The following is a 14,917-nucleotide window of genomic DNA, read 5'->3' on the forward strand; positions in this document are numbered from 1 at the left end:
CACAGAATACATGAGGATATCGGTACCAGCTAAGGTCATACTTCAGACTTGTGTCAACTATGGGCATCAGTTTCGTATGAAGTGAAGCTTAATTATTTTGGACCCATTATGCTATGGACATCTCCAAAAGCCTGACAGAACTCCGACTGGTGCTTCATGGTGTAACACTTCCCATTCCTTTGGGTACATGATCATTAGAAAACATCTTTAGGCAATCGCTTCAGGTTCCGCTTTAACAACTGAGCTCATTCCACTAAATTTGATTTCTCGACCAGACCCTCATACTCCCAGTTCATTGAAGCCTGTTATCGAATAACAAATCCCAATGGTGTCAGATGAGCATAACGTGACAACGGAAGACGTAACTGCCAACGAGCTGTTACAATGCAACGCTTCTTTTCTTGAAACCATGTTGTTCCCCACTCTTTTAGCCAGAAAACTCTATTTTTTAATATAATCTCCGTTCAATGCGACGGCATTTCTCCACCTTAATTGGAGGGCCATTATGCCCGAGTGGTACTACTCTGGTCGACGTCGAAGCCACCGTCTTGCTGCATGAATAACCTCCCCATCATTCTATGAAGTTCATCTGACAGTGGTCCAAACAGATGGAATTCGGAAGGTGCGAGATCGGGGCTGTAGGGTGGACGAGAAATAACGGTCCAATGAAGTTTTGAGAGTTCCGCTTTGGGTGCGTAGACTTGTGTGAGGCCTTGCGTTGTCACAGAGAAGGAGAAATTCGTCTCCATTATTGTAGCGACGAACACGCTTCAGTTTTCTGCACTTGAGAGCTGATCGCTGTACCATAAGGGAAGACATCAAACAGAATAACCAGAGTATCAGAAGACCGTCACCATGAGTTTACGGGCTAAGGGTGAGGCTTTTAAGTTCTTTCTTTGGAGGAGAGATGCACCAATTCATCGGATTGCCGTTCCATTCCCAGTCCGAAATGATGAACCAATGTTGCGTCGCTTTTGAAGGTGTTCCACTAAAAATTGTCAAGCTCAGCCCCGTAACAAGCAAGCCATTCCGTACAGATGATTTTTCGTTGCTTTTTACGGTCTTCTGCTATTCGGCGATTAATACATAGGGCACACACACCTTTCGGTACCCCAACTGGTGGTGGGTGACTATCTTCGGAATCTCAGGCTTCAACTTAGAAATGACGCGGTCTGAACTTGGAGAAGTTCCATACTCGTGGATTCTGACTGTTTTACGACTCATATTCGGATGAATAAGATCTGTTTTCGGCCCCTTTTTCACAAACAGAACAGTGAGATGAAATTCTGCCCTCACGTCCATGGAACAATAGAGCGCTGCCGTTTGAGAAACTTGAACCATAGTTCGATGGTTTATTCTCAACTTTTTATGGCCGTTAGCGCTGGTTAATGAAACCAGAATCACTACTTCTCCTCACCAGTTCACATAAGATTAGAGCATTCCATCCCATTCCTAGATCCAGCAACAGGAATTCTAGCCACGTTTTCAATGTGATGAATAAGATCTGTTGATTTTTCTACCAACAGGTCGGGCGCAGAATCGGTATTTTCACTGTATCCAGTTAAGTGATCTGGTATGCGTTACTTAACAGGACTCTCGGAATTTCTCAATTTCGCTTACTGTTTTTCTTTATCCCATGTCGTTCTCTGCATTTCTTTCATTATTGTTGAATGAAATTTTGTAGTTCATTAAATCTGAGTGGTTACTTACGAGTCTCGTCTTATGTGTCCCATGTGCATTGACCAGCATGATGATATGTAGAGCTCAGATGGCGAGTCGGTAAGCGTTACACACTGACCAGCCAGAACATTATGAGCTCCGACATACTACGGGTATAAACCCGTCCAGATGATAGCAGCGTCACCTGGCGGGAAATTACTGCTAGTCAGACATACACATGGTGCATTTAGCATCAGTGAACGTGCTGTCCGTATGTAGAAAAGGGAAGGCGCCCAGAGGCTCGGTTTGAGCGTTTCGGAAATTGCACGACTTTTGTCGGGTGTTCGAAGAGTGCTGCGATGAGTGTTTTCAACACGTGGTGAAACAAAGGGGAAACCACGGCCAGACATCGTGGCGTTGCCCAGCCACTCCTCATCACAGATTTCGGACGTCGTAGGCCTGGCAGTCTGGTAAAACAGGACAGGCCGCGGCGAACTGAGACGGATCTAACATCATACTTTAATGTTGGGCAGAGCTCAAGTGTGTCTGAAGACACAGTACACCGACAACTCCTAACGATGGGCCTCCACAATCGATGAGACATGCATGTGCAACTACGACTGAAATGGGTACTTGAACATCGACACTACATGTTTGTGCAGTGGCAAAGCATTGCATGGTCTGATGAATACCGATACCTTCGTCAACATGCCGAGGGGGGGGGGGGGGGCAGCGGAGGAGGGGGGAGGCGAATCCTTCCTCTTCCAGGAGAACACTCTCACTCTTTTATGACGATCATGTTCCCCGACGGCAGTGGCATTTTTCAGCAAGGTAATGCGCCATGTGATGGAGTGGTTCGAGGAAAGCAGTGGCGAATTGCAGTTGATGTGCTGGCCCCCAACTCACTAGACCTGAAACCGATGGAACACATCTGTGATGAAACTGCACGTGGCGTAACAGCTCATCGACCCCCTTCCCGGAATTTTCGGGAATTAGGTGACTTGCGTGTGCAGATGTGGTGCCAACTCCCTCCAGTGACCGACCAAGACGTCTTTGCTTCCAGGCCACGACTCGTCGCCACTGTTACCGGTGCCAAAGAGGGACATAACACCCATTAAGTAGATTATCCTAATGTTCTGGCTGATCAGTGTATATTTCTTATGGCTTGAAGTCTCTTATGGTTTTCGGACTCGCACGCCTGCAGTATTATTATTATCGTATGCACCACCTACAGAACTTTTGTTGTACATTATTTTGAAATTTCCTGTACGTAAAACAGTGATGTGTTCTCATACGAAAGATGCATATATATTAACCTAAATATGTATTTCGGTTTACAGCATTGAAAGAGACCTGGGATCGTCATTCGTGACTCTTATTGCGATTCCACGAAAGTAACCTCTTGCCTGCTTTGATACAGTGCTTTACCATATTAACTGAGGGCACGAATGTATCAAGTTTATGGGTCTTACCTCCCCTATAAATATCGACATATTTTCTGATAATGAAGTGAGGCGACACGTCTACTCAGACGCAGTAGAACATAGAACATCCACATCTACGAAACAGAAAGATCTACCACACGATGATGAGCTAAATACAAGTTTTCTGTGGAAACATTTGGACATTCAGCAACTTCGCAAGCAAACTATTCGTGCAATTAGCGTTTGCACGCTGCTTACTAACGATCTTAAATAAGTTAAAGTAGCGGCAGGGACAGGGGCACTGACTCACACTGGTTTTAAATTACTTTCGCGCTACTCAGTCTGCCGTCGGTTGCTCTATTGTACGCCTTTTGGATACTAATTAACTGCACAGTTCTATAGTGAGCGCTGGTCTCATTTAATGTAGACATCCACATCACTCCAGAAATGTTTCAAATTGTCGAACCAAGATATTCTATGAATAATCGCTTCCACTACGTGTCAGTTTTGCTCTACATACAATTTTCAAATGGTTTTAGAGTGCTTTCCGAAAGACGATTGCAGTGGTATAATCCGTGGTAAGGATATCATACAGTATATTTCATGCCCAAACATAGCATTGCTTCAGTGCCTTTAACCGATAACCAAACAGTAACGTTGTCGAAACTTCAGAGACGTGATTCTCGCACTTAACACATTTCCTTGCTGGTCACAAAATTTTTCACTGCGAACACTGACAAGCATCCTATTTCTATTATACTGAGGAATAGTCGAATACTGATAAACAGTACAAAGTTTCGTATGAAATAAGAGTAGTTGCGTTACTATATTAAAAATGGTTGACACGTTTCTTCCAGTTTGGGAGGCATCAACAGTTTGTATCAACCGGACTTCAAAATACTCTTTCCTCTCTATCCAGAACTTTTTCTAAACGTCGTACATGTGTATGCCAATTTTAGATAATATTAGTGTGTTAACCAAATATGGGGTGGTGGCGATTATGGAGTAAAAATATTGACGGATTTCATTTGCAGGAGAGAAGCAATAAAGCATACATTCATGGCTTACGTGGCCCCAGGAGGTCCGGTGCAGATGTCAGTTTACATGGACCGACAAAGACTGAAATAATCTTTACAAATTAGTGAGAAAGATGGTTCTAGTAGTTACGTAAACCAAAGGAAGAACCAAGATTGTGAAGAAATAGGGAGTGCATGCCGAATTCATGGAAACATGACAGAAAGACTGAAGACTAAAATGGGAACTGTAAGCACATCCTGAATATCTAAGAGTCCTGTAAGTAATTAAATAAAAAAGTTTTGAAAAAAAGGCCAAATGATTTCATAAATAATTTATTTTTCTGAAGCAAAAAATAAGGCATAGGAGAGAAATATTTGACACGCCACTGAATGGTGCTCGAAATCATGTACAACTAATGACTTGTCAATTGACAGTTTAAAGTTCAGCATTTGACTTAGAAGGTTAGAATTCTGAAGAGCGTTAGAGGATATATATCTGTCGGAGTTTTACCCACTGGTCTCCTTAGATCGCTAACATATTAGTGTCTCAGCTGCTGTAAGCGATTTCGAGCATCACTCAAATGCACATAAACGTTCCTCTAATCAATTTATTTCTTACTCTTAGACAAATTACTTCACAAAATATTTGATGGTCTTTACCATAAATTTTCTTATATTCATGCTGTGTTCAGAAAGCATGAAGTGTAATTATTTAAAAATCGGTTAGTATTGTGTTTTTATTGTGAGTACACAGATGAAAAGGAAGCATAGAAGTTTAAATTTATGGTGTGATTTGATACTTCTTAACACTTCATTTGCATAGATAGAAGCAGATATTCGTTAACTATTCCGGTCTTTCCTCAAATCACTAATTAAGTTTTTCTTCATTACACTGAATGCTTTTAAGCAAGAAAGCCTCTGTGTGCAACTCTAGAACTCAGTCTGGTAAATTTTATACCCCATTTATCCATTTCCTACTCTTTGTCTTGCAATGAAAATTCGGATAAAAATCCGTTGTGTAATTTCTAGAAAGTTATGTTTTCGCTCCGCTCAAGCATTTGACTGAAAGAGGAAAGCGAGTTTTCAAAAGTTTGAATTGCTTATTAAGGTAGATCAAGAATTCCGCGGTTGTTCAAAATAACGAGGGGCAACTGTTCTTATAAAGAAGAGACGTTGCTCAATTGAAGACTTTGTGCTAAAACAAACTTTCCATACGTCGTGAGAACGACCTCCTAAAATCTCATTCGCTGGCTCGGTACCATCTGCCGCTCAAAAACTCTGTTTGGTAATCGGATTCTGCGTCAAAAATTGGATTGCGAGGGGCGTGACAGCATCAGAAGCCACACGTTTCCCTAGCGTTTGATAGAAATATCCCTCTGATTAAGCCGCTATAAATCCTCTCTGCCGGAAGAAAATGAAATGTTTGAGTGGAAGCGCGCCCCCTGGAGAGCGGCCTTAATTCCACCGTATGCCTGCCGCTCCTATTCGTTCTCCGACGCCGTGGAAAATACGGCTTGCGCTTTGCCGGTGCCGTCTGACCTTGTGACGCCCGGCCGAGAGACAGAGGGAGAGAGATGGAGGCACACAGAATGAGAGGGGGAGGGATGGGGGTGGTAAGGCTAGACGGAGCGGCACATCGACCGTTCCTGATGGATTTTATATTTCTGGAAGGAGGCGGGGCCGATGGATCGCGCGAGATTCCGTATCGGATTTCGATTAGGATGCGGCGGCCGATGGCATCTGGACCGCGGGCCCTCCGTCGTGGAGGACCCGGTCGCTGGCTGGTCTCTGGCCGCGGTGCCGGCGCCGCTGGCGGACGACGAGTTATTTCGCGTGAGTTATGATTCGGGCAGCCGTAATAAATCACCCACCCCCGCCGCCCGCCGCCGCCGTGTCCGCCCCTATATACACGGCCCCGTACTGCTGTCCTCGGCGGCAGTGGACCCTCTCGACCAGGCATCCAGTCGGCCGCTACGGGGACAGCTACCAGCTTCCACTCGGCCCAAAAATCTGCTCCCCCGTTCTTGTCGCGTCCCGACTCGGGGAAGTCGATGCAGGCGGAGTGGCTCATTCCTGGTAGAGTACGAAAGAGAGATGGTATTCTGTTGGTTTATGCGACGCAAATGTACTCCAAAAACACTTCCTTGTTGACACGCACTCACACAGACTTAAGTGTGAGAGCTGTTTAAATATCTGCTGTGATTAATAGAATTGATAGTACATACAGCGTGAAAAGTATTTAAACCGACAAACTCTGGGAGGTTGTAGGGGACGTCAAAACAAATATTTTTCCCTAATGTCATTTTTTCCTATGAGGGTTATTTGAACCAGTGGAGGCCATATTACGTTCTTCAGCTGTTAGAGGCCGTATCACGATCTTCAGTTGTTAGAGGGCGTATTACGCTGTTCAGTTGTAAGCGACTGCTGTCCGTCAATGTAGTAGTGCATTGTCTCTGTTTACTTATGGAGCGATACACCTGGGGTGAGTACGATGATGTGGTTAGTGCGTACTACGTAGCGCACCACAACGGACGAGCTGCACAGCCGGTTCATCAACAACAATATCCTAATCGCCATATCCCACATCATATGACCTTTGCTCCTGTGTACCAACATCTGCGTGAGACCGGGTCATTTAGCAGATTACCGGGACAGGGACACCGTCGCACGGCAAGAACGGCCCAATATGAGGGAGCTGTCTTGCAGCATGTGGAGCGGAAGCCTTCAATCAGCACTCGTGCAGATGCACGTAACATGTGGACGAATCAGACGAATGTAAGAACAGTCCTTCGAGTGCAATTGTTATGTCCGTTTCACTTACAGCGTGTCCACAGACTGGAACCAGTTGATTATCCATCCAGAGCACAGTTTTCGCAGTGGTACCTGGAACAGTGTGAAATGCGTCCTACATTTCCATCCACTGTGTTGTTTACCAATGAAGCAACGTTCGGGCGTGATGGAGTATTCAACATGCACAATTCGCATGCTTGGAGTGACGATAACCCACATGCCACAGTTACTAGCGCTCATCAAGTGCGGTTCTTCGTTAATGTGTCGGTCGGTGTTGTTGGGGACTTGAATTGGGCTGTATCTGCTACCTAGGCCATTAAATGGCAGGCGCTATTACAATTTTCTCGCCAGAGCATTGTCAGAATTTCTGGAAGACGTCCCGTTGTCTAGAAGACAACGGATGTGGCTCCAACATGTCGAGGCGCCGGCACATTTCAGTCGTCGTGTGCATCGATTTCTGTACCGACGGTTCCCAAAAACGTGTATTGGCAGAGGTGGTCCTGTACCATGGCCTGCTCGATCCCCAGATATGTCCCCTCTGGACTTTTTGTGTGGGGAGAGATGCGCAACCTTGTTTACGCAATTCCTGTTGCATCAGAAGAGGATCTGGTTGCCTGGATAGTGGCAGCAGCAGGAACAATTCAGGATACTCCTAGGGATTTTGCCCGTGTGAGACAGAACATGATCCGGCAGTGTAAACTTTGTTTACGTGTAAATGGAGGCATTTTTGAAAATATACTGTAATTGAAATTGGGTTGTGTTAATGTGTTGTCCCTTGGTCATAAAAAAAATGGGAATGTGTTTGTTGGTTCAATAAATCAGCCGCCAGAGAAATATTCCTCTAAAGGTTTAAATACTCCTCATAGGAAAAAATGACATTAGGAAAAAATATTTGTTTTGATGTCCCCTACAATCTCCCAGAGTTTGTCGGTTTAAATACTTTTCACCCTGTATATGTTGGTCCCTGCTCAAGTACTTTGACCATACTTGAAAAACAACGCAGTTGTGTGGCTTTACGACAGTTATGTCAACTGTGTAATTAACAAGGAAGGAGAATTCCAAACGTATCTCAAGGACGACGATTCTTCGGCACTATCATTGAAATGAAATATCACAAAGTACAATTTGGTAATACGCTTTGTATCGTTTTTCAAAGGACAGGCGCAGGCTAAGATTCATACAGCCCCACAATTTGTTGTTGTAAAACATATAGAGGTGATGGCAATAAGTAGGGGATAGCTGCTGAGGGCCAAGTAAGATGGGGACATTGTGGGCCTTGAGGCTCTAGGTGTAACCGTGAACGCCTAAGCAGAACCCTTGAGTGTCACACCTCACACGAGCGTCAATGCGATACTGCACATAATTATGAACCAAAATGAAAAAAAGTACTCAGAAAGAACGTAAAACTCGAGATAAGGATCGGGTAATTTAATGAATGGGACATATATACAAAATTAAGAAAACATTTTAGTATACCTTATCGCGAAGATTTTAGTTCAGTTTACTGCGTCAAGAGAAGAAAATAACTCTTACTTACAAATTAAAGAAGTGTATTTCATTTTATTAGTGTCACGAGAAGACGAGTAAAACTTTTTGCAGCAATAGCAAAAGATCAGCATTTTTTATTAAGGAAAGATTCTTCAGGCATAAGTTTTACTTATGCATATAAGGACAAAATGGTTGAAGAGGAAGCATGATTTTATTTTAATCATGCAGAAGAAACAGTATTTCGCTTTCTATTTCAAATGTGCAGAAACTGGACCAAGAAGCCATGTATTGGTGAGAGGAGTGGAGGAAGGAGACAAAAATAAAAATAAAAATGGTAAAAAATAGAAAAAAAACTTTCCGTTGGTAGACTTAAAACGATGTAACAAGTCTCTATCGCTTTAAGGGCCAGATTGATAACACATTGCAAGTCACAGGCACACACCACACGTCGTACGGATCGACTTTACTGTGTATATATGTAAATAATTACACCATATAATTTACTGTAAACGTTGTTTTGAGCTAACCTGGACTGGTTTCTTAATCTTAACTTCGTGTGTGTCTGTATTCTGACCCTGAACAATGCAATTAGTGTTATTACGTAAGTGCTGCCTGATAAAAGGAGTCGCCACATCATAGTCAAACAGTACAACCAAAGATAATTATAAAATGTAAAATAGCATACTAGATAACGCTATTCTGTGAAACTCTTTGTTGTGAAGTGCAGTGAACAGTGCTACAATGCTTGACGTCACAGTACATGACGTGCATTTCTAATACACTAAACTGACAAACAACAGTTCTACAAAAATTCCATAATAAAATTTCTCATTTGAAAGATTGCCTGTCCAAAGTGCTTTACTTAAAATGCCCTGTAAATTCACCTATACAAACTGACGAATTAAAATTCCAAAGACTGAACAACACACACGCGAATGTAACACTGCACAGTAACAACAAGGACTGTCTCATAATGTAATATAAATTAAAAATTACCTAAACTGTACCGGATAATACACTCCTAGAAATGGAAAAAAGAACATATTGACACCGGTGTGTCAGACCCACCATACTTGCTCCGGACACTGCGAGAGGGCTGTACAAGCAATGATCACACGCACGGCACAGCGGACACACCAGGAAACGCGGTGTTGGCCGTCGAATGGCTCCAGCTGCGCAGCATTTGTGCACCGCCGCCGTCAGTGTCAGCCAGTTTGCCGTGGCATACGGAGCTCCATCGCAGTCTTTAACACTGGTAGCATGCCGCGACAGCGTGGACGTGCACCGTATGTGCAGTTGACGGACTTTGAGCGAGGGCGTATAGTGGGCATGCGGGAGGCTGGGTGGACGTACCGCCGAATTGCTCAACACGTGGGGCGTGAGGTCTCCACAGTACATCGATGTTGTCGCCAGTGGTCGGCGGAAGGTGCACGTGCCCGTCGACCTGGGACCGGACCGCAGCGACGCACGGATGCACGCCAAGACCGTAGGATCCTACGCAGTGCCGTAGGGGACCGCACCGCCACTTCCCAGCAAATTAGGGACACTGTTGCTCCTGGGGTATCGGTGAGGACCATTCGCAACCGTCTCCATGAAGCTGGGCTACGGTCCCGCACACCGTTAGGCCGTCTTCCGCTCACGCCCCAACATCGTGCAGCCCGCCTCCAGTGGTGTCGCGACAGGCGTGAATGGAGGGACGAATGGAGACGTGTCGTCTTCAGCGATGAGAGTCGCTTCTGCCTTGGTGCCAATGATGGTCGTATGCGTGTTTGGCGCCGTGCAGGTGAGCGCCACAATCAGGACTGCATACGACCGAGGCACACAGGACCAACACCTGGCATCATGGTGTGGGGAGCGATCTCCTACACTGGCCGTACACCTCTGGTGATCGTCGAGGGGACACTGAATAGTGCACAGTACATCCAAACCGTCATCGAACCCGTCGTTCTACCATTCCTAGACCGGCAAGGGAACTTGCTGTTCCAACAGGACAATGCACGTCCGCATGTATCCCGTGCCACCCAACGTGCTGTAGAAGGTGTAAGTCAACTACCCTGGCCAGCAAGATCTCCGGATCTGTCCCCCATTGAGCATGTTTGGGACTGGATGAAGCGTCGTCTCACGCGGTCTGCACGTCCAGCACGAACGCTGGTCCAACTGAGGCGCCAGGTGGAAATGGCATGGCAAGCCGTTCCACAGGACTACATCCAGCATCTCTACGATCGTCTCCATGGGAGAATAGCAGCCTGCATTGCTGCGAAAGGTGGATATACACTGTACTAGTGCCGGCATTGTGCATGCTCTGTTGCCTGTGTCTATGTGCCTGTGGTTCTGTCAGTGTGATCATGTGATGTATCTGACCCCAGGAATGTGTCAATAAAGTTTCCCCTTCCTGGGACAATGAATTCACGGTGTTCTTATTTCAATTTCCAGGAGTGTAATTTTGAAATGTAGTGATAGGTGTGAATGTTCTTACTGTGTTCTGACTGACGTTTAAACTGGCCCTACAAACTTTTATGGCTGATCTGTCCTCAACGGAAACTTGGTACTGATCGAAAGTGTTAGAAATAAAGGACAGTGCAGCAGGAGACCAGCCGGAGAAAAGAAAGCTTTGAGCAGTTATTGTAAGCATATTAAGCTTTGACCGTAGCCGCTGTGTCCCACGAAGTGCACTGCTGCAACAAATAACTACAAAACAGAATTTTCATGAGAAGAAAGTGGAAGATATTGCATTAACTAAGTGATGTAGAGGAGAGTACCATTCAAAAAATATATTGTGAAAAGACATTCCTTGATACTTTTCATCGTCTTTACAAAAATTACTTCCTAAAAATATAACTCTTCGATGAAACTAAAATGATAGAAGAGTGTTACATCTACAGCTCTGAGTGCAAGTCATGTGAACAACTAATTTTACTTGATTTCTTCTCGATAGTCAAAATAACTAACCGAACAAATAAAGAAAAATCGCCTAAAATTTGCCTTTCACAAACCGATCATAAATTACGCACGAGCAGGTAATGCAGCAACATTACCCGGAAGTCTTTACACTTCTCAAGCCATATTCCCAAAATTCTGTATTCTCTGCATTCATATCTCTATGCTCTGCTAACTATTTTCAGACCGCTCAGTAGAGTCAGAAACACACGACTCCACACCATATTCTCACTGAATTCTACTGACAATGTCAAAGCTCCTAACAACCAAAAACCGCATTGTTTGTACTTAAAACCTCTGTGGCGTAACACATCTATTATTGAAGACTTCTATTTCGGAAACATCCTGTGTACAAATATGAAGTATGGCACATGGAATAAAAATAGAGCTCACTAAATTTCTGTTGAATACTACAGGTAAGCTAGCAACGTTACAAGCAATACCCATTTTATGTCTGCGAGTTATTGTCCCATATTTAAACTAGAAATATTCCCATCCTCCGTTTCTGCCCGAGGTTATCGGAAGCTTTCCCTTTATAGTACGGTACACACGGTAATGGCAAACCCATTCCAAATTTTTCAAATGGGACAATACCAGCTTGCCTCTTATTTGGCCGTAAAATGCCTCACACTCCAGTGGCCCATTACAGGCTCTACCTTCGGCGGTAGAAAATGAAAAGTATATAAATAATGCAGGATGGACATTACATCCTATGAACATGTGTCCGGAAATGCATCGTTGCCACGGTAGGTGGCGCTGACGAACTACAGTTCCTCTGACCACGTGCCGTGTGTTCGCTGGCTGTTGTAGGCTGCGTGATTGTCGCAGCAGAATCGTACGGAATTCATGTCGGGGACAATCCGAGCCGGGACTTGTGTACGGCCGAGTAGTTGGAAACGGTCGATAGGCAGCACGGGTATACCAAAACTATTACCCTCACAAACACCAGTCACGTCACGTCACATAACATTTCTAGCACTGTGATCATGGGTCCTTTCAGGTACACGAACATGCAGGGAGGCGGCGTGCGTACACTAGATCTGGACCATCGGGTTCTCTATAACACTAGAACGGCTCCAGGCAAGTGGTCCGCCAACATGGTGTAAGGCAAAGTACGATTATGTGTATCCTGCATGACAACTTCTACTATTCCTATCACCTGCAATCCTATGGAGGCCACTTTGAACATGTGGTGTAACGTGGATGCGATGTAGCTCTGTATTATGTTCTGGGACGATTTGTTGTCATCGCACACACACACTCCATTTTTGGACACATGTTTGTTCATAGGGCCTTTTCACCGCCGTTTCTAGTCAGGAATCTGTCCCTGCAATTCATCGGTTTTATTAATTTTCTCCCTGTTTACCTGGAAGTAGTAACAAGGCCCTTAGAAAAATTGTACAGGACTGTGCTTAAACTGAAACACAATATTTTTGGCGCAACGCAATCTGACTTCCAAAAATCCCTACGAAAGAATGGCCCTGACTAACATTAACCTATACGTTTCACAAATCACTTACCTCACAAAAATCTTCGTTACTCAAGCTACTGCAATACAGCGAGCGCCACTACTGCCAGCTAAATAAAAGATTCAAACTACTGAAGGCACTAACTACTGATAAGCAGAGTCAGCAAATGAAAGATTTTAATAGAGAACAAACAATGTATTTACCTTAATAGTCATAATATATATATCAGTTCATGACATCAATTCTTACAAATTTCAAAACTCTGCCATCTCTCTCCCCACGTCCACCACTGCTGGCGGCTCACCTCCAACTGCCAACGCTACGATCTGTTAGCATCCAGCTGCCGCTGCCCAACACTACAATGGCAGACAACAATGCAAACCAGCCACAGACTGCACACGGCACAGCCAGTGATTTTTCCTACAGAGCGCTACGTGGCGTTACCAATAAAAAAACCTAAACAGCCTACTTACAAAGCACCTACACAAGATACACTGTCTGATCATAAGCTTCTGGTCACCTGTTCAAATCAAACAAATGCTGTCCGAAAAGGCCTTGAAGGCCGAACGGTACCGACCGGCCGCCGTGTTGCTCTAACCTGAGGCGTCACCGGACGTGGATACGGAGCGGCAAGTGGTCAGCACATCGCTCTCCCTGCCGTCGCCAGTTTTCGTGACTGGTACCGATACTTCTCAATTACGTAGCTCCTCTGTTGGTTCACAAAATCTAAGTGCACCCCGCTTGCCAACAGCACTCGGCAGACCCACACAGTGACCCATCCATGTGGTAGCCAAGTCAGACAGTGCTTATTTCGCTGATCTGGAACCAGTGTTGCCACTGCACCAAGGCCGTTGGCCTCGTCACCGAGTAGTGGACATTAAAGGTGGGGCATGTCCTCCCTTTTGTCTTTACGATTGTTTGAACTCTCCTGGGTACACTTTCAATCAGGAAAAAAGCCCTCATTTTCGTCCTGAAGAGTTTAAACCTGAGAAATTACTTATTTCATTTAATTCTTATATTAATAATTCTTCACAATTAAAATCTGTTATCAGATAACCTAAAATAGGCCATAAATTTCTCGTCGATAAAAACTTTATAGATTAATTATCTGTTCCTGGTACTTAATAAAAAATATGCTACTACTACTACTACTACTACTACTGCTACTACGAAACTACAATAAAACACTCAAACAATTACTAATACCGCTGTTCGCACTACAGAATCCTGTTTTTGTTCATTTATTCCAACCTATTTAAACTGTAGATTTTTCGCTTTAGATATTCGATCCGTCCTCACACTACCGCAGTCTACGTCTCCTGGATCCATTATTCGTACGGCAGCACATCACCAACGTTTCTACTTCAAAATCCGTTTGTACGACACAATGTAACTCTTAGAACCTACACTTCCGTGATCACGTAATGTAAATTCTTCATTTAGTGATCGCCGACCTCAGCTGTCTTCCTTCAAACTGTAGGGTTTGTTTTCGAGTAAAACTCGAAAAAATTGCTCTGAGCACAATGGGACTTAACTTCTGAGGTCATCAGTCCCCTTTAACATAGAACTACGCAAACCTAACCAACCTAAGGACATCACACACATCCATGCCCGAGGCCGGATTCGAACCTGCGACCGTAGCAGCACCGTGGTTCCGCACTGAAGCGCATAGAACCGCTCGGCCACACTGGCCGTCTATATGGCACCCTGGGCAATACACTCCCAGAAGGCAACCAAGGAAAGAAGCCCATCATAGCTTATCAAAAGCGTCAGTAATATTGATGATCATCACCAGAACGTCCATTGAACGAGTGTGTAGCTAGCGAGATCGCCTTATTTATTGCTTCTTCAATTTAGTTGCCTCTTCTGTGCTGGTAAGGGCTCGTCCCATGTTGCAGTCTATGATCCTGTAATCACTTGCATAATTTTCAGCCGGCCGGAGTGGCCGAACGGATCCAGGCGCTTCAGTCTGGAACCGCACGGCCGCTACGGTCGCACGTTCGAATCCTGCCTCGGGCATGGATGTGTGTGATGTCCTTAGGTTAGTTAGGTTTAAGTAGTTCTAAGTTCTAGGGGACTGATGACCGTAGAAGTTAAGCCCCATAGTGCTCAGAGCTACAATTTTGAGATACGT

At 44.6% G+C, this 14,917-nt stretch overlaps 1 protein-coding gene across 1 annotated transcript in view; it reads left to right on the forward strand.

Annotated features, from left to right (window-relative positions):
• Positions 1-14,917, forward strand: part of LOC126281509 (hemicentin-2-like) — a 2,121,475-nt gene that overhangs the window by 1,661,618 nt on the left and 444,940 nt on the right. The window lies entirely within an intron of this gene.

Source organism: Schistocerca gregaria, chromosome 7, assembly GCF_023897955.1.
Source record: "Schistocerca gregaria isolate iqSchGreg1 chromosome 7, iqSchGreg1.2, whole genome shotgun sequence".
Taxonomy (NCBI): domain Eukaryota; kingdom Metazoa; phylum Arthropoda; class Insecta; order Orthoptera; family Acrididae; genus Schistocerca; species Schistocerca gregaria.